This window comes from Megascapheus bottae, chromosome Y (genome assembly GCF_031878675.1).
Source record: "Megascapheus bottae isolate mThoBot1 chromosome Y, mThoBot2.hap1, whole genome shotgun sequence".
In the NCBI taxonomy this organism is placed as follows: Eukaryota; Metazoa; Chordata; class Mammalia; order Rodentia; family Geomyidae; genus Megascapheus; species Megascapheus bottae.
Window position 1 is genome coordinate 10,073,305 of NC_143548.1, and position 18,787 is coordinate 10,092,091.

Here is an 18,787-nt window from a genome sequence, read left to right on the forward strand (position 1 = left end):
GTCATAGTTTGGGAAAGAAGAATTTACTGGGTTTGGCAGTGGGTGTAGAATTATACATCTAAACTGCATCAATTTTGTTTGACTTCCATGGTACTTATAGGTTCTTATAGACAAACTACTGCCTTTGTGGGTTTCTGATAAATGACAGAGATGGTAGGTTATGAAGGCTTCTGGTTTCTCTACCTCAGCACAACAGTCACAATAAATCCTCAGAATTGTACATCTCAGTCTCCTTCTGATGTCAGTCACAATATTTTTTGTAGTTACTAGGGAAAGTATAAATCTCAGGACTCATTTGTATTGAACTAATTCATATTGAATTAATAGTATAATGAAAGAATATGTGAGTTTTCTTTTCTGTGCTGAAAAATCTTTTCATTTGAAGATCTGGCTTTAAATGTATCTTTATTAGCCTTTTCCAGCCTGAAAATTAATTTGGCCTAGTGGAATGGTAATCTTTGTTCTTCAAAGATGTTTTGGGTATTGTTAGATTAAAAAGTGAACTAGGCCAACAAAAGAACACCTTGTTGGTATTAGAAAAGGAAGCTTTTAATTTGTACAAACTGAAGCTGGCCTTAAGTCAAATTAGAGGTGCCAAGGGAATGGAGAAGAAGTGGGAGGAGAGGAGAAAGAGAGAAGGATAGAAGAGGGGGCTGCCATTCTCTGTCTTCTCTGCCTAGAGAGCAGCTCTCCTGCTACACCCCCTCAAGAGTGAAAATGTATGCCTGCTCTTCATTTGCCTCTACTCCCTCCTTGTCAGGAGCACCTATCATCTGCTGAACCAACCACTATCTGCACTGCTACTGAACTGACAAGAGACACTGACAGATGAAAGCCACAGCAGCTTAACAGGCTGGCATCCCCTGTCCTCACTTGTCCCCAGCCACAGCTTCTAAACTAGTGCCATTTCATGGGACATTGATACCACAGCTGGGGCCACCACAGTTGGGGAGGCTGGCTCTGGGGCTGGGATTGATTGACACAGTGTTTGGGAGCCTTATCACTGGTTATGCCAGGAACCCTTCTCTGCAACAGCAGCTCTTCTCCTGTGCCATTCTAGGCTTTGCTCTCTCAGAGGCCATGGGGCCTGATGGTACCTTCTTATCCTCTTCACTAAATGAAAGAGTTGTCTCCACCTCCCATAGTTTTTTCTCCCATGTCTTGTCTCCCTTGTATATTCCTTTTCCTTTACCACCACAGGAAGTCTGTGGAAAGTGGTTGTCCCAGTAAAGCCCAGTAAATACAGTAAATCCTGTATTAATAATAAGAAAAAAAAGTGGGGGACAGGGAGAAGGTGTGGCCAGGTATAAGGAAGGCATACCAGGTGGAAAGGAGTGGTTAAACTGGATAGGACCTCAGAGGAGGGGGAATAACTGCCTCCAGGTGTGCCCTGTAACTTACATAACAGGAGTCCTGAGCAAGACTTGAAAGTTTGGGAGGTGCCCCAGTAGTCTTCCTAGGGCAAACCTTGCAGGCACAAGGAGATGGGGATGGGGAGGAGGAGTGTCAGGCCAGACATGGTAGCTAGAGTGATGGGCATTCAACTCTGAATTCAAGGGCACAGGCAGGCTATACCTTGTGGGGTAAACACTACATTAATCATAAATGTCCTACATGAAGTGCTTGCCAAATTCTAAAAATAGGAAGAATCTTGTCTTACAGACATTAGTGTCTGTAAGAAAACCATCTCACAGGATCATGCACAGGCAGGCCCAAAAGATAAGTTCTCCCAGGAAAGGGAGAGCAGAATAGAAGAAGGCAACTGTGCATCTAGGTAGGTAGGAGAGAAAAGAGTAGGAAGAAGCTAGATGGAAGAGGAGATTAAATAAGAGGAGAGGGCAGAGAGAACAGATGAGGTTCCCTGGGAAAAGTGGGGGACTGTGGACCAGATATGGGTGAATATAACTAACATCTTGACTCACACCTATAAATCATGAGACCATTATGAAAAAGCTGTATGGTCCAGGGATTTGGCCTAGTGTTAGAGTGCTTGGCTAGTATGAATGAAGCCCTGGATTCAATTCTTCAGTACCACATACATAGAAAAAGCTAGAAGTTGGGCCGGGAGTTTGGCCTAGTGGTAGAGTGCTTGCCTAGCATTCACGAAGACCCAGGTTTGATTCCTTGGTACCACATACTTAGAAAAAGCCAGAAGTGGTGCTGAGGCTCAAGTGGTAGAGTTCTAGCCTTGAGAAAAATCCAAGGAGAGTCCTCGGGCTCTGAGCTTAAGCCCAGGACTGACAAAAAAAAAGAAAAAAAGAAAAAGCTAGAAGTGATGCTGAGGCTCAAGTGGTAGAGCTCTGGCCTTGAGAAAGTCCAAGGACAGTGCTCAGGCCCTGAGCTCAAGCCCAGGACTGGCAGGAAGAAAGGGAAAAAGAAAGAAAGAAAGAAAGAAAGAAGGATGGAAAGAAAGAAAGAAAGAAAGAAAGGAAGGAAGGAAGGAAAAAAGTTGTGCATCACACTTTGGGTTCTTGTTGAGCCTGTGATTCTAGTTAGATGCATTTTTTCATATATTTTTAATTGTAATTAATAGAAGGGTTACATTATATTCACCAGACGGTGCATTACTTCACAAACATTGATACCCTTTTTTGTGTCTTGGTCCCTATTTCCCTCCCCCACCCCTGCCCCTCATCTTGTTTTCCTCCCTTCCCTATCCTATTCCAAATAACCAAATATATATATATATATATATATATATATATATATATATCCATCAGATAACCAGGAGAAATACTGTACCTTAACTCCTGGGACCTCGAAAGAACCACCAGCGGTCAAGGCCAAAGCAAAGGGGCAAGGGTCGTTTATTACAAGTTCAAACCCAGACCTCCATGCACTCGTTGCCAGTGACCCTAAGAGGTCCCAAGCAAAGATTTTACACAGCTTTTATAATCATGTACAAACAAGTTACAGCTATACAGGCTCATGATTGGATAACATTTAGTTTGACATTTAGTTTGATTCATGAGTATATTTCTGATTGTTTTGGGTGTAGGTGACTAACTGTTGGGTCCTGGTGACTGCAACCCTGTAAACAGGCCAGTTACTGGAATTTATGTACATTAATTGTGTTCCTGGAATAGGTGTCTACCATAACCACTGGACCCTAGAGTTTTTACTTCCCAGAACAAGGTGGGTCTCTAGGAGGTTTCTTAGCTTCCTCATTCATAACAATATGAGATAATCGAAGAACAGCAAAAGAGATGAGAGATAACATAGTACATTAAGGACAACAATCACTCATTATATGGCTTTTGTTTCTGTATCCTGGAGGTCCTTTCATTTAGCATCATTCTATATGGCCTTATGAATCTACATTTTGTTATTTTATAAATCTCTGCTAGGAGAGCCCAAGGTTTCTACTCATTATGACAAATGAGGGAGACTATTGGGCCTATGTTCCTTTGAGTCTGGCTTACTTCACTTAATATGATTTCTTCTAAGTCTTTCCATTTCCTTACAAATGGGACAATGTCGTTCTTTCTGACAGCATCATAGAATTCCATTGTGTACAAATACCACAACTTGTTTATCCACTTATCAAGTGAGGGGCATCTGGGTTGGTTCCATATCTTTGCTATGGTAAATAGTGCTGAAATGAACATCGTTGTGCTAGTGGATTTAGTATGTCCTTGTTTCTGGACAATTAGGTAACTGCCAAGTAGTGGAACTGATGGGTCATAGGGGAGTTCTATGTTTAGCCTTTTGAGGCACTGCCACCGGCTTTCCATAGTGGTTGAATGAGTTTGCACTCCCACCCACAGTGTAGTAGTGATCCCTCCTGGCCACATTCCCTCCAGCATCTGTTGTTATTCGTTTTCCTGATCCTGGCCATTCTAACTGGGGTGAGATGGAATCTTAGAGTTGTTTTGATTTCCATTTCTTTTATGGCCCGATTTGCATTTCTTTTATGGCATTTCTTTTATGTTGAGCATTTCTTCTTGTGTCTATAGGCCATTCTTATTTCTTCTTCAGAGAAGACTCTCTTTAAGTCTTTGGCCCATCTTTTAGTGGGATGGTTGTTTCTTTGGAGGTTAATTTTGGAGTGATTCAATTTTTGGAGCTGTTGAAATATTTTAGATATGAGGCCTTTCTCCATTGTATGGTTAGTGAAGATCTTCTCCCACTCTTGTAGGCTTTCTAGTTAATTTGCTAGCTACGTTCTTCACCATTCAGAAGCTCTGCAGTTTAATGCCATCCCACGTATCCAGACTTTCTCTGATTTGTTTTGTTTCTTGGTCCTTATTAAGAAAGTTTTGACCTGTGCCAAGGGGATCTAGTGTACCTCCTATTCCTTCTTGTATTCAGTGTACCTGCTTTTACCTTGAGGTCTTTGATCCATTTGTGGTTAATCCTGGTGCAGGGTGACAAAGAAGGATCCACCTTTAGTTTTCTGCAGGTGTTTAACCAGTTCTGTCAGCACCACTTGTTCAAGAGGCTGTCTTTCTTCCATTCTATTTTTTTGGCTCCCTTATCAAAGATTAGATGGCCATAGGTCTGTGGGTTAATATCTAGGTCCTCAGTTCTAAGATGCATTTTTTTTTGCCAGTCCTCTACCACTTGAGCCTCAGCACCATTTCCAGCTTTTAATGTGCAACTGAGGAATTGAACCTGGCTCTTTATGCATGCTAGGCATGCACTCTACCACTAGGCTATACTCCTAGCCCAACATTTTTTTACACATACTCTAACATTTATCTCTTTGTTTCATTTGTCCAAGTGCCACCTATGTACCCATTGAATAACAAATGGTATATTTAACTGGTCATAATGAACTCAGTGTGACTTATTTTATTTTTAAATTTCATGGCCAAATAACTGTGCACCTCTCTAGTTGCAGGAAGACTGTTTGGGATGCACTGTTGAATTCTTTCACTCCAAAATTTTGTTACAGGATTTTTTTTTTGCCAGTCCTGAGGACTGAAGACAGTGCCTAAGCACTGTCCTTGGGCTTTTTCTCAAGTCTAGTGCTCTACTACTTCAGCCACAGCACCATATCCTGCTTTTTTATGTATATGGTACTAAGGTCTTTGTTAAGCAACCATTATACCACTAAGCCAAACTCCTGCCTTGAAGAGGAATTTTAATAGTGCTGGAAAGGACAAAGTAAGGACTGTCCTTGGCGCTGTAGAACCTTTCCTTCTGCAGAGCAGGCATTCTATAAGATAATTTTAGGGTATAAACGCTGAATAGACTTTTTACCCCCAAGTTGTCTTTCACTTGCAAACACTGATTAGGTATTGAGCAATACTTCTACAGGTTTCTGTTAGCCTTGGCTCTGCCTACATGAAAATTGAAAACTTTATACAGAAATTTTCAAAAGAACTCTAGATTGCATGTTGCTTTGTGAGGGTTAAAAAAAAATTGCACATAGTTTACCTCCCTAGCATTGCAAAAGAAAAAGCAAAACTGTTACAAAAATGGAGGAGAAAGAAAGGAAACAGGCCAGACTCAGATTGTGTTTTTGGCAATAAGAGGCCCAGAATTACCTGTGGGTATGGATGTTATGTGAGGGACTGGATTTGGGCCTAGTTTTATATGGGTCTTAACAAGGAAGCACAAACTAAAAAATAACCTCAGGCCTCTTGGGGTCTAGATTGGTGTTCTTTGCCAACCCCAGAATGGAATGCTCTACCTGGGATGAAAGGGCTTTCAGCTAAGACAAAGTTGAGTGACCTACTTGAAGACAAACACATGCGCCCACACTTGGCATTTTTTTTTAATTTGGAGGAATAAGATGGGAGTCAATCCTTCCAAAAAGGAACAAAAATACTGTCAATGGTAGCTCACACCATAGCTAGTCAGGAGGCTGTGGCCTGAGGATCACAGTTCAAAGCCAGCCCTGACACAAAAGTCCATGACACTCGTATCTCCAATTAACCAGTAGAAAACCAGAAGTAGACCTGGACTCAAGTGGTAGAGAACTAGTCTTGATCTGAAGAGCTCAGAGACAGCACCCAGGCTGAGTTCAAGTCCCACAACTGCCACCCCAAAAAGGAAATATTTAAAATGGTTGAACTTCAAGGTAAATATGTTTTTAGTTGCAAAACAGATAGTTTTTATCAATTTTGTTTCTTTTTGATATTTTTAAGAAAAATGGAGGAGAATGGAAATTTCCCAGACTTGTTTGTTCTATACTATAAAAACTGTGCTGACTCTGCTGGGGCTTCCAAGCATGGCTTTCATGGGTGTGGAGGACCAAGCTCTAAATGGCTCTTTGCAGCTTGCATTGGTCATGGTCAGGGGGATCTCAAACATCACCTGCAGTCACTTTCCAATAAAAATTCCTGATTCAATCTCTCAAAATGTATGTTCTCTTTATGATAATTTCCTCACAGGTGATCTTCCACCACAGATCCAGGCCAGAAAAATCCCCCTCACCCCCACCAATCCTGGGGGTTGAACTCAGGGCCGAGGCATTATACTTGAACACTTTTTTGCTCCAGCCTAGCACCCTAGTACTTCAGCCATAGCACCTCTTCTGGCTTTTTCTATGTATGTAGTACTCATGAATTGAACCCACGGTTTCTTGCATACTCAGTAAGCACTCTACCACTAGGTCACACTGCTGGCCCAACTCTTGATTTTTTTTATACTTGTTTCTGTTTTGTGACTATGTAGATCCTGGCTAAGTGTGTGTGTGTGTGTGTGTGTGTGTGTGTGTGTGTGTGTGTGTGTGTGTATGTATGTATGTGTATACATGAGCTTCTGTGCTGTTAGCTTTTTCTATTTAAGGCTGAGACTCTATTCTTTTAAGCCACACCTCAAATTCTGTTTTCTTTTGTTGCTTAGTGATACAGTCTCTTGGATTTGTTTGGAACCCTGGTCCTTAGATCTTAGACTCCTAAGCAGTTGCGATGATAGGCGTGAATCCTGGTTAACTTTCTTATTTTCTTTTGATGTTGTTTTAATTCTTAATTCTCAGCGTATGAAATCACAATCAAGCAGTGAAGACTAAGTTGCATGGGAAAAGGTGTGCATTGGCCTAAGATGACATAAGATTTTCATTTTTAAGGACCAATTGTGAAGACCAAAGAGAGTCGGGAAGAAACAATCAGAAAGGTAGATTCTGTGCCCTGAATAAGAGAAACTTATTCTTGTAGACAGAAAAAAGGAAAAAAGTGCTAGTGTATTATCATTTTTAACAGAACGGAGATTCCAACTCAGTGTATAGTGCTGGCTGCAACATGTCTTTAATGGTTTTTTTTTGTTTTTCTGATGTAGTCTTTGTGAGGCTTGCTAAAAAGGAAACTGCATTGTGGTTCAGGCAGAATAGTGTTTACTGAGAGAAGAGCAAGCTGTAGGCCAGCATGAAATGGAAGCACATGGAGACAGAGGAGAAAGAAAGAGAGATGTAAGAGGAGGGGACTCATGTTGAGTAAGATTGATTATATAGGGAAATGCAGCAAGCAGAACCACAGGGGATTTAGACATGTTCTCAGAGCTTGGGGAGCCTCTCTGTCTGAGAGGTGTGACCAGGGTGGTTCAGGAAATGGCCTCAGCAGATGAGGAAGTGACCTCAGAGACTGGGATCCTTTGCTGAATCACAATCATTCAGGTGATTACTGGTTCCAGGCAGGTGAAGAGAAAGGAGGAGGGCCCAGGAAGATCTAGAAGTGGGCAAACACAAGGCTGAGTGTGTATGTTGTCAGACATGAGGTAGGTGCCAGTGGTGGCCCCATAAGCAAGCCCTGGGCTTTTTTTTTTCCCTACTTTTTTTTTTCTTTTTCTTTTTTTTTTTTTTGTCCAGAACAAGGTTTGTTTTGCATGGAAATCATGAGATTTTTATATAATAGTGGTCTTCCCTCCCCTTTTACCCTACTCTATATGTTACCTAGATTTACCTCAAACTTTTGACTCTTCTGCCTTTATCCTAGTATAATGCTGAAACCACAAGCAAGCATTACTTTGCTGAAATTTAACAACCAACTCTTAATATTACATTTTTGAATGACAAACTTCAGAGGAAGAAAAATACACCTCTTCAATGTAAAGAATCATTAACCATGCATAAGTGGGAGACTGAGACAGAAGCATTGCTTTGTGCCTGGTCACCCCAAATAATACAGTGAGATCTCATCATTTATTTTTTTAAATGTATAGAAAAGAGTTTGCAAACTGGCTGCAGATGGCTCACACCTGTAATCCTAACTACTAAAGAGGCAAAGATTGTTGACTTGAAGCTAGCCTAGGCAGGAAAGTACATATGTAAGATTTGTATCTATAACCACCAAAAATCAAGAAGTGGAGCTGTAGCTCAAGTGGTAGCCTTGAGCAAAATGTTGCTCAAAGACAGCATCCTGACTTTAAGAGACAGTGTCCTGACTTTAAGACCCAAAACCACAATAAACATTATTTTTAAAGAAAAAAAAAAGGACAGCTTACTCAGCCAAGTGTGGTAGTATATGCTGTGGGGCTGAGGAGGGCAGGACAGGGAGGATTGGATGATCTTGAATTGAATACTCTCCTTCATTACACATTGACTCAGGCATGAACAAGAGGAAAGAATTATTTAGTAGTTATAAGTTGTCATGCACATGTCTTAATATTAATGGTAGTACTTATAAATTTTAAAGAAAACTCTAAATACAACACAAGAATAGCTCACAAAGGATCAAAGGTCTAGAGTAAGAAGTGGGGGAGTCGTCTTCCCAAGACTCTCCAAAGCTGAAGTGTGACTGTCCTCCTCTAGATTAAGATGAATTCATTGCAGGCCAAGGCCAGCTGGCAAGAAAAAGAAAGGACACTGAGATTAGGAAGGGAAGATCCAATTTCCTTCTGTGACCTTTCAGTGTGCTCTGCTGACAATATTGAGCAGTTGCAGCCAGGGAATGCAGGAGAAATGTGATCATTTCACACTTTGGAGGCCATGAGCGTACGTATGTAGCTTTGGAGAGATGGAGGACTGAGTTCCAGACTTCTTTTCTTCTTAAGGTGCTTCAGCTTTTCAAGCTAAAGGTTCTGCCGTTAACTTCTAAAGCACACATTCTTGATAACTGACAGTGTTGGAATAAATTGCAGGCAAATCTTTCTATGCAGGCTTCTAAACTTCCTCCAGTGAACTGTTGTGTTCCAATAATCTCCTAGACATAGATACCCATCAGTTGTCTCTTGTAAGACTTGCCCATGTTATGTGGAATGTAGCCCTGCTTCAAAGCCCTCTTTTCCTCATTTCTATTCTATTCTACTCTGATCTATTTCTTTTTTTTTTTTTTTTGCCTGTGCTTTCCTGGGGCTTAAGGTCATAGCCTGGACACTATCTCTGAGGTTTTTTTTGTTTTGTTTTGTTTTTGCTCAAGGATATACCACTTGATCCAAAGCTCCAATTCTAGCCTTTTGGGTGAATAATTGAAGATAAAAACTCTTATGGCCCTTTCTTGACCACTGGTTTTGAACATGATCTTCAGATCTCTTGTAGGGTAGTTAGAATTGTAGGCCTGAGTCATTCGTGCTCAGCTTGGATAAGTCTCTTTAGACCTTCATTTCTATTTGGTTTGCACTTCCCTTCTGAAGATTTTCTATTGGCTTTCTTCATAACTGCTTGGAAATAGGGTAGGCTGATAACCTTGTTTGTTTTCTGGGACCTCCTCTTCCATTCTTTGGGTAAAGTCAATCTTCCTTTTGCAGAGGCTGGGCTAGCTGTGTTAGAAATAAGAAGGAAGCATACTGTTCATTCTGTTTGCTTGCCTGCCCAATTTTTGGCAGTAAACTTCCCTTGGCAAGTTCCTTTTGATTAAGTGTCCTTAGGTATTTCTAACATTAGGGATGATTTGCTCATATTGGAAGCTCATTGAACCTTTTGTGTGTTGCAGATTGAAGATGGAAGTAAAGCTGCAGCAAGAAACTGGCTGAAGATGAGACTGTGGATTTTAATGACATTGGCCTTTCAGGGTATAGACAGGAAATAATTTACCACTTGAAAGGCTTCCTTTAAACCTTTAAGCTAGTGGCCAAAAGGTAAGATGTGGGTATGTTTTCACTTGTTTATCAAGAGAGAGAGAAGTGAAGAGAATATAAAATATGAGGACTGACTGGATTGCCTAGACTGATGTTATAAATCTTGTTTGGACCAAACCCTTTGTGAGTAAATGTGGTGTGTGTGTGTGTGTGTGTGTGTGTGTGTGTGTGTGTGTGTCTGTCTGTCTGTCTGTCTGTCTGTGTCTGTGTGTGTATGTACACCTCGGGTGATAGTTATCCTTCTAAGCCCTTTACAGATTGGCCTCACATCCTCCTTGGAAGACCCTATAATCTGTACATACTCACACCCTTCGTTTATAATGATATCTCTTTGCACAAAACCTTGTCATATCTTTCTCTACGCATTAATAATGTCTAAAATAACGTAAATGGTAGTCAGCAGGTTGTATCCTGAGGTATTAAGGGAAGAATGGTAAGAAAAGTCAGAAAATTGTTCATCTAGTAGCCATGTGCTAATGTCTTATACTTCTAATCCTAGCCACTCAAGAGGCCGAGATCAGGGACTAGAGAGTCCCCTAGCTGTAGACTGCTTAACTAGCATGCACAAATTCCCAGGTTCAATTCTTTAGTACCACATATACATAGAAAAGCTGGAAGTGATGCTACAGCTAAAAAGGTCGAGCCTATAAACTCATCTATCTACAGTGGAATGGAAGTAGGAGGATTAAGGCCTAAGACCAGATGATCAAAATCCCAGGCCTATCTAACAATAAACTCAATGCAAATTTTTAAAAAAATGAAAGGCTTGCCTAACCAGCATAAGGCCCTGAGTGCTACAAATCCCAGTATCAGAATAAAATAAAATTCTCCATCCATGGGCAGCTTATTAATCTGCCTAAAAATAGCATTTATAAGTATTTTTTTAAGAACTCTGGGATGGAGTCTTTTTAGCAAAAAAGTGGTGTAGACTGAGGTGTAGCTCAGTGATACAGTGTGTGTATGTGTGTGTGTGTGTGTGTGTGTGTGTATAATGCATAAAGCTGGCTTCTATCCTCAGTACCAAAAAGGATAAATGTCTAGTTTATTAAAAAGGTCCTTGCTACATAATGCATTACCTAACATGTAAACATATAAACATTTAAGACCATGTACCTACAGATCAATTGACTGAGACTATGCCTTTAAGGCTTAGCTGAGTTACAGCATCCTAAAAATTAAAAAAATATATCTTAAGAAATATTTGAAATAACAGTTTCACACAGAGCTCTTCTCCTGTGTGACAGGTGCTCTCTTTTATTTCTTTGTTCTCTTTTTTCTTTTTGTTTTTTGTTTCTTGCCAGTCCTGGGACTTGAACTCAGGGTCTGAGCACTGTTCTTAGGCTTTTGCAAAGCTAGAGCTCTACTAGTTGAGCCATAGTACCACTTCTGGCTTTTTTCTATGTACGTGGTACCAAGGAATCAAACTGGAGTCTTCGTGCATGCTAGGCCAAACTCCCGGCCCTTCTTCTGTTGTATCTTCATATGTATGTGGTATCCAGGAAACCAAAAGGATTGCTGTTGGCCAGTTTCATAAACTCGTGATCTCATGTTTCATGGGCTGAAATAGTGATGGCCCTAGGAGACCAGGGATCTTCTCTCCCATTGCCCCAACCAGAGTTGCCTAGAAACAAAGGACTTGTAACAGTCATATATGCCCTTCTATATGCCCAGGTGGCATCCAGGGCTGTTGAGATTCAAGACACACTGACATAGGTGGAGGCTGTCTAGGAACCATGTTTCCTGTAGGATTGGGGGAACAGATTGGAAGTGCAGAATTTTTGCTTAGCTTTTTCTCCTGGCAATAGTTTGTCAGTTTCCTTTGACTGGACAAGGAAGTGGCCCCCAACCCTTAGAGAAAGTTCTGAGTAGATATGTAACATTTTATTATGTATATAGCCTAGCTTAATTTTCATCTCATTTCCTTTTGAATCAACATGTAATTTATAAACATATATATTCTGACATATATTGTTAGTTAAATTCTCCCACAGATTCTCAGTGCATGCCATTGCATTTTCCCAGGGAAGCTTGTAACTCCACACTGCCCTGGAGCTCTCTCTTCTCCCATTTTTCCTATCTACCTGGATATACAGTAGCCATCCTCTCTCTCAATCTCTCTCTCCCTCCCTCGCTCTTTCTCTGTCTGTCTCTTCTCCTCCCCCCACCCCCACCATGGAGAGGGAAGGAAATAACATGGCATCCCCTAGTAAACACTCTTTATAGCCTCCCTATGTGTGGTCCTGTGTAATGGTTTGCTTACAACAGTGATTAATAAAAGAAATTCAATATAAGAAATCTAATATCACAGAAAATTAGGTGTTAATAACAGTATAGTCAGGCCATGAGTATTGCCTAGTGGTAGAGTGCTTGTCTAGCATGCATGAAGCTCTGGGTTCTATTCCCTGGAACCACATATACAGAAAAAGCTGGAAGTTGCTCGGTGGCTCAAGTGGTGGAAGAGTGCTAGCCTTGAGCAAAAAGTATCCAAGGACTACAATAGCTCAAAACAAAGATACATATAGGTCATATATATGATGAGGTTAAATGAAAGGATCTTCAGAATGTAGAAACAAGAGCTTTATATTATGTGATTATTGTTCTTAATGTACTTATTTCTCTTCTCTTTTGTTGCCCTTTGGTTAATCCCATACTGTTACAGTATCTGACCTTATTACCTGGTATATTGTACACATGTTTATTTGAAATAGGAAAGGGACAGGGGGGAAAAAACAAGATGATGGAGAGGGGTGGGAGGAGGGAAATGAGGACAAAAACATTAGAGGGAGTGTCAGTTTGTGAAAAGTGATGTATCTTCTGTCTGGTGAATGTGACTGTGACCCCTCTATATATTACAATAAAAAAAAGTTCAAAAAAAAAAAAAAGAAGTATCAAGGACAGTGCTGAGGCCCTGAGCTCAAGCACCAAGGACTGGCAAAAAAAAAAAATAGTATAGTCATACTAGCCATCACTTTGGGATAACTGCAGCACAGGTGCAACAGAAGATAAGAACTTCTGTGTCTTGCATCAAAAATGATCCCAGAAAAAAGAAGAAATACCAAAGAAACAAGAGTAGCAAAATATTGATAATTTCAATGGATCTGTAGAATTGTGGGGTATAATTTCTAGTCAATAGCTTGGAAGTCTGGCAAATGGGATCTTTAGTGCCATTGGATTGTAGTGTTCTTGTATTAAAAACTATACACTACTGTAGTTTTAGCCCATCTGTGTTCATAGAACCATCTTAGCATAGCTGGGTGTGGTGGCCCAAGCCTGTAAACCTAACTACTCAGGAGGCTGAGATCTGAGGGTGAAGGTTCAAAGCCAGCCTGGGCACAAAAGGACCTGAGACTCTTATCTCCAATTAATCTCTAGAAAATGGGAAATGGGGCTTGGTTCAAGGGTAGGGTGCTGGTGTTGACCTGGTGGGGAGTTCAAGAACAATGCCCATGCTCAGGGGTAGGGCGGTAGCGTTGACAGGAACAACTCAAGGACATCACCTAAGCCCAGAGTTCAAGCCTTATAACCCACCAAAAAAAAAAAAGGAACTGTCTTAGCATAGTATATATAGTAATATCTAAAAATATAGAAAAAATAACAACATAGAGTATGTCAGAAAGTTAATGTAGTTCTAAACAATAGTTTAGCCATAGCTGAAAGGAACATAGGTTCACTTGCAAAACTAAGGAAGTTGAAGATGGAGGATGAGGAATTCTTGTCAGCTTGGAGTTTATACTGGAATGAAATTTCACAAAAACAATCAAACTATAATAAAATTATAAAACAAAAAAAGTAGCAAAAACATTGTTACTAGTTTCAGTTGATATATGATGGCCACCCTGTAGAGCTGTAGAGTATCACCACTTTGGCATTCTGGGAAATGGACTCTAGCACTACTTTGCTCATGGTATCCACATTTCTTGGGACCTTTTTTGAAAGGATGAGTTCAAGTCTCACTCTTGGCACTTAGAGACAATGGGAGGAGGACTGTGATAGGCACTAGAAAAGGCACTTTCTCCCCTATCCACTGAGTGGCATGAAAGCTTAGCTCCCAGTTCTGCTGAATACAAGACCCAGCCCCACATGGCTGCTTTTTAAAGGAAAAAATGCTTAATTATACTCTGCCTAAGTGCCCATATTGTTTAGCAGTTATCTGTGTATAAAGGATCTTACACTCTATGGATTGCCAGGACCGTTTATCTTTACAGAAATACTGTTTAATTAGAATATTAGAGTACTAGAATATTACAATCACATCTGTCAGGCCTAGACTGTGTAGTTATAGCTATTAACTCTCCACCCAGTACCCACTTTACCTAGGTAACTGGCATATCTGAAGGCAGTTACCTCCTCCTTCTCTGAGGTCACATCCTAGAATACCTCTCCCAACTAGGTCATATCCACACTCAGTGTTGCCATAACTTCTACACACCTGGCCACATCTTATCTCTACCCCTTTCCTAGGGAAAAACAGCAAAAAACAAAACAAAAACCTGCTAATTTAGCAGCTAGCTCCATCTCCTATCAACCATGTGTGCCTGTAGCTTGCCTAAGGGCCAGCTGCACTTTGGAATGAAACTTATTCTTCTGGCCTGAATATGTGGTGCTCTCTTCTCGTCAGCCTAACTTAATTCTAACAGTCTTAAACTACCATCATTTGGCATACTGGCTTTGTAGAATTACAGGCATAAGTCACCAGTGCTCAGCTCTATTCTTTCCTTTTCAATCAGTCTGCCATTAAACCTTTTGTCTGAGGTTCTCAAATCTCTACCCCATAAGTATCTTGCACTGGTGAGCATCCAGATTGTTTTTTCAGTCTGAAGAGATGTGGTCTTACTATATTAAACCACCTAGTCTTAAACTAATGTTCTCCTGCCTCAGCCTCACAAGTATGAGAATTTTAAGCACTCAATTTAGTCATATCTTATTGAGAACAACTGTCTGTTTTTGGTTGTCAACTGTGACATTTTGGTTGTTTTTCTGTATGATTCAGGGCTGAGGATAAAACATGGTCTTTGATAAAAACACTGATATATTATTAAACATGTATTGTGTATCACAGGGTGGTGATTTGTATAATATGAGTGCTTTTTTCTTTTCCTTCCAACAATAATGTGTTTATTGAAATGACACATTAGAAATGTAATATAAGCTCTATTGATAAGATAATATTTTGAGTTCAAATTCAATGTCAATGAAACAAAGCAAAAAAGGTTAATAGAAAAGGCAGCCAATCTTATGCCTTTATTTATTTATTTACTGTTGGCAGTTTTGGGGCTTGAATTCAGTGTCTGGGCACTGACCTGAGCATTTTTGTTTAAGACTAGTGCTATACCTCTTTGAGCCATACTCCACTTCCAGTTTCTGAGAGGTTAATTGGAAATGAGTCTCATAGGGATTACAGTGCCTGGAATAATTAATTTTGTTAATTAATATTTGGATATAAAAGAGTCATGAAGTTTTGTTTTAATCAAAATTTCCATTCTTTTGAAATATAGCCAGAAATCTTCTTTGTAGCTAGAAAACATTTGGTTATAAGAATGTTGCCTCATATGTTTGTTGGCTATGGATACATACTGTTGAATAGAGTGGCTTAGGTACCTGTACAAAAAGGCTTTCTTTTGCTTTCTCTTGCAACATAAATGCATTTATGGAAGTGTAAATTGTAAAAGTAAATGGGGTCATAATCCCCAGCACTACCTCCATCTAGTTCATAGAGATGTGGGTACTATGCGTAAGTACTATTAGAGTCCCAGTACATACTATGGAAATGGAGATGTTAGAATATCTAACACAAAGCTGATACCCAGTCCCTCCAGGCAGGCAATGTATACTAAAAATCTCATCAATACTAATCTATTAACTCCTTTACATAGTGAACAAGAGCCAGGCACCAATAGCTAATAACTATCATTTCTAGTTCCTATGAGTTTGAGATTGAGAAATCCTAGTTCAAGGCCATTCTAGCCTTTGAGATATTCTCTCAACCTAAGGTTTGGCTGGTTGCTCCTCATGTGTTTTATTAACTGAGAGGCCTAAAATAGGACTATTTCAGTCCAGAAATACCTCTAGACAGGAAATAGAATTACCTAAAATATAACCAGTACATACCCAAGGAACTGTAATCTTTTTGTTTTTGACTGTGACCATGATACAAGGATTTTATTGAACAATGCATGCTTCTAAGTTGTTTCTAATAATATGCAATCATAAAATCTAAAAAAGATATTACATATTACATAGAGATAGCATTTCTTAGTATCAGTTTGTCAGTAGGAATCAATACACCTAAGAAGTAAAAATAAAGATACATATTTAACCCACCAGTCTCACATACAGAAGCAGATGCTATGAAATAGCAGGAAGATGTAGCACAAAATTCTTCATAAGGGTACTGTGTTTAAAAACAATGAATAATTGTTAAATCTTATTAATCTATTTTTATCAAAGCCAGTCTTGGCAGGAAGATCCATGAGATTCCTATATCATATTAACCACTAAATAGTCTTGTTAAAAGAAACAGTTCAAATCTTACTCTTAGCACTAGTTGAGAATGGGAGAAAAAAAAGCAATGGAGGTATGAATTTGGGCAGATACTAGGAATGCCTTCCTTCTCCATCCACAGAATGTCCAAAGAGCCCCAGCTCCACATGGCTGCTTTGCAAAGAAAAGTGTGGTTTCAAATAGAAAGACTTGGGGAAAAAAATCATAATGAAGTAAGCCAGATCCAAAGAAACATAGGCTCACTATGTACTAATTAGTATACATCTAAGATTCTCCTAGGAAAGGATTACAATAGCTCAAAAGCTATGAACATGTGGCCATACATATGAAGCTAAGGGAAATGAAGTCAAGGATATGGAAACAAGAGGTTTATCTTTGTGACTGATGTTCTTCCCCGCTCCCCCTTATGTTTTTCTTTTCTTTTCTTTTTTTTCTGCCAGTTCTGGGCCTTGAACTCAGGACCTGAGCACTGTCCTCAGGCTAGAGCTCTATCACTTGAGCCACAGCACCACTTCCAACTTTTTTCTGTGTATGTGTATTGAGGAATCAAACGTGGGTCTTCATGCATGCTAGGCAAGTTTCTTCCTTTCTTTTTCCCCCCTTATATTTCATTTCATGTAGTTACTGTATCTGACCTTGTTACCTGGTATTTTTGTATATATATTTATTTGTTTATTTGAAATAGGGAAGGGAAGGGGAAAAACAAGATGATTAGAAGGGGGTGGGAGGAGGAGAAGGGGGAGAAAAACATGGGAAGGGATATCAATGTTCAAGCCCACTAACCCCTCTATACATTTTCCTGACAATAAATTACAGTTAAAATGGTGCCTTCATTCCCCACGTTTGCATGTACTCTATGTTGTTTAATTTAGCAATTATTTCAGTGCATTAAGACTCTTTAAAATGCTGTTTTATTAGAATATCACTGGTTTCTTGGTATGTTGAGCTAACTTGTACTGAATTAAGCAATTCTTGATTTTCTTGTTTTGTCTAATTTCTCTGATTTTATTGCACAGGTCCATTGCTGGGTTGGTTTTTTTTTGGGGGGGGGGTTGTTTTTACCAGTCCTAGGGCTTGAACTCAGGCCTGAATACTGTCTATAATCTTCTTTTTCTCAAAGCTAGAACTCTACCATTTAAACCACAACACTGCTTCTGCCCTTTTCTCTTTATGTGGTACTGAGGAATTCCAGGGCTTCATGTATACAAGAATTCTACCACTAAGTCATATTCCCAGCCTCCATTTGTTTTCATAGTCAAGATTTAACATATTTAGCAATGTAGTACCTCTAATATTTTCCCTTAAAGTTACATATCATCTGTGGATCCTTGTTTATTTTTATTTGGGGGAATGAAGGGGGGTGTCATGGAGCTTGAACCCAGCCTGGACAGTGTCCCTGAGCTCTTCAGCTCAAGGCTATCACCCTACCTTGAGTCAAGTTCCACTTCCTGTTTTCTAGAGGTCATTTGGAGATAAGAGACTCAGGATCTTTTGTGGCTAGGCTGGCTTTGAACCTTGATCCTCAGATCTCAGCTCCCTGGATAGCTAGGATTACAGGCATGAGCAACTGTGCTTATGGATCCCTGTTTCTTAATACTTTCTTTGTTCTTAGCAACCGAGGGATACTGAAAAGAAAGTTTTCAAGAAGAGAATTTGTAGGCAAAGTGAATTTGAAGGTAAATGTTAGTTTTTTATAGTGGGCAAAATTGTGGAAGAAGTAGATTTTCATTTTTATTTTTTAATTGACATTTACTTGCATAGACAAACTTCTTTATGTGTACTATTATTTACATTTATTGGTATCCTTTGTACACATTCTAATTAGAGCTCTACCACTGACTACATTAATAATAGCCTTCTTCATAACTTCATAAATGATAGTCCTCATATCAATTCTTATTATCAATTCTTTTATTGCTATTATTACTATTTACAGTGTCTTGCTAGGGAGCCTGGAACTCATGATCCTCCTGCCTCATTCAACCTCCTGATAAAATAATATATAATGTGTTCCTCTTCTCTCAAACTCCCAACATCAGTCCTACCATGCTGTTGCTCTAGAATTTCCTAAGACACCCTATAGTCCTCAAATCCTCATGCATTTGACTCCTAAAGCCTAGAATACTCCTGGAAGTCACAGATTTTCACATAGTTTATTATTTGAATGTACATTTGAACATTAATTTTGTCCTGTCATTCTTTGATTCTAAAATTTCCTTGTTGATATGCTTCTCTTTCTAACAGAATAATAAGAGTTGCTTACAAAATTACACTAAGATAACAATATCTTTTTTCTATATTTTTATTGTAATTAATAGAAGGGTTA

General features: G+C 39.5%; 1 protein-coding gene across 1 annotated transcript in view; it reads left to right on the forward strand.

Moving 5' to 3' along the window:
- Positions 1-18,787, forward strand: part of LOC150040329 (uncharacterized) — a 62,200-nt gene that overhangs the window by 16,800 nt on the left and 26,613 nt on the right. Inside the window, exon 2 of the mRNA XM_090327362.1 lies at positions 9,816-9,960. The gene's annotated coding sequence lies outside the window, so the exon portion shown is untranslated. The remainder of the gene's footprint in view (positions 1-9,815; positions 9,961-18,787) is intronic.